At 35.5% G+C, this 2,500-nt stretch overlaps 1 protein-coding gene across 5 annotated transcripts in view; it reads left to right on the top strand.

Moving 5' to 3' along the window:
• Nucleotides 1-2,500, top strand: part of LOC119572247 (glutathione S-transferase 1-like) — a 259,087-nt gene that overhangs the window by 11,978 nt on the left and 244,609 nt on the right. The window lies entirely within an intron of this gene.

The following is a 2,500-nucleotide window of genomic DNA, read 5'->3' as shown; positions in this document are numbered from 1 at the left end:
TAACCTGCAAAAACTAATGAACAACAACAAAAACAACTTGTAACCACAAATCAATCGTGTTACGAAACGACAAACCTACATAAACAGTGAACAAAAAACAACAACCAAACAAGCCAATAAACAATAAAGACGACTTACAACCACAAAACACAACACAACCACCAGCTTACGAAACGGCAAACCGCAAGGCGAAACCGAACCGACCAAACAAGTTCGGATTCACGAATTCGCCGCTTCGTAATTGCGTTTCGGAGATGGAGATTGCCTAAGATAAACCAGTTTACTCACTCGGGAAGAATCATTAGAGTCACTTCATTCCAGAACATCGCGGAATATTGTGTAATTAACTGCGACTAATTAGGTTACTCGCCGGGTGAAGCAACTTACGTAATTAAGCGCTGGTTTTGCGATGTATTCATTATGGGGATAAAAGTTCTCGTGCGCTTTTGGCTAAGTGAAGGAGGAAAAAAAAAAGAAGTTTGACGTTTGTTTTTAATGCTTGGGTGGTTATGGGATGTGCGTTAGGGAAAGCATAATGCTATGAAATTATGTGAAATGTCTGTAACAGCAAATGCCCTTTGAAAGTGCAGCTATCCGGAAACTTTTCACGAACATGCACCTTTCCCTAAGCACATGATTATGTATGTGTATATATGTATATATATATATATATATATATATATATATATATATATATATATATATATACATATATATATATATATATATATATATATATATATATGTGTGTGTGTGTGTGTGTGTTGTGTGTGTGTGTGTGTGTGTGTGTGTGTGTGTGTGTGTGTGTTTGTGTGTGTGTGTGTGTTTATGTGTGCATGTGCGTGTTCATGTGCGTGTGTGTGTATCTATATATGTGTATGTGTATGTTTTCTGAGTATATGAATTTAGGTGTGTGTGTGTGTGTGTGTACATGTGTGTAAAAATAAGCTGTGTACAAACAGACTCCATATGTGAAGTCTGCGCCATAAATAGCAGCTCCTGTACTTGGATGAGAAAGCCAGACCAAACAAAACCGCAGGAAAATAGAAACGGACCATTAGAGGAGACATTTTCCAGATAAATCCCACTTTTGAATATATTAACCTTATCTCTTAATATACTTTATAAAATACCTTTTTTTTTTTACGAAATTGGAACTAGAATATAACATCATACACAACAAATAGACAACAATACATCTATAATAACACATCAACCTATACCACCGCCTGCGTAGATTTAATCCATGGTATCACACACAGACTCTGTTTGAAACAAGACGGAAATGTTTTATAAATTCATGGGTTGGACTGATCGTTGCTTATTCGAACTGCGTTTAGAGGGCGAATAGTTAGCGGCAAACAGTTTACGGACTGGACCTAAGAGCGCTGAGTGAGCCTACAGATAAAGCGTCAGGCCATCTCACTGTATATTTAGCTAAAAAATTTCGGTCTTTCTTGTAGACTTTGAAACGGGTCTTTGCATCAGATTTGAACGTTTATATAAAGCGTTGCGATGGAGAGGTCACTGGTACTGCGATGAAGGTCATGAATGATATGGGAACATTGTATGTAGAGATGAAGATAACAGTAATAATATTAATATTAATAATGATGATAGTAATATAACCATATGGCTTTAGGTATGATTTACATTGAAATTATTAGGGCTTACAATATTAATAACGAAAAAATAGTAATATCACCTACAATAGTGATAATGATAACGGTAATTATTAAAGTAATAATGAGGATAATAACACTGACGAATCAATAAAATCAATAATGATAATCATTATTAACTTGAAAAGATAATGTGAATTAAGGGTTTCTTATTTCACTTTATCTTTACACTTTATTAACACACGTTAATTCAGTACTTTAATATTTAATAAGGATGGTATAAAGAGAGTTTGCACGGTAAATGGTAATTATTACCGTTATGACTGTGAAAAGGTATTAGAAAATAACATAACACAGTTATTTTTATGATAAAGAACATATAAATGATGAAACTGATCCCTCAGCAAATAAGTAACACCGACAGTATCAGTTGCAATGCTGATGATATTGTAAACAATGATATTTTAACGATGTGATGTTAATAACAATAATAGTGACAGTTGTGAAAACTATAATAGTGCTAATAAGGATGCATAGATAATGAAGGTGTCACCCATTGCATAATAATACAATGCAATCTTGAAGGTGATATTAATAAATCCAACAACGGCATTTTAATAACGATAACACACACACACACACTCACACGCACACACACACACACACACACACACACACACACACACACACACACACACACACACACACACACACACAACACACACACACACACACACACACACACACACACACACACACACACACACACACGTAAACATCTACCCACACACAATGATAAACAAGAAGCAAACTACACTGCAGGCGAAATGACCCTCCCAGCCGGTTTAGCTCTCCGTCAGCCCTGCTTTGATTAGCTC

Source organism: Penaeus monodon, chromosome 4, assembly GCF_015228065.2.
Source record: "Penaeus monodon isolate SGIC_2016 chromosome 4, NSTDA_Pmon_1, whole genome shotgun sequence".
NCBI classification, from domain to species: Eukaryota; Metazoa; Arthropoda; class Malacostraca; order Decapoda; family Penaeidae; genus Penaeus; species Penaeus monodon.
The sequence above is the reverse complement of the archived record's forward strand: the minus strand, read 5'-3'. Positions and strand labels throughout refer to the sequence as shown.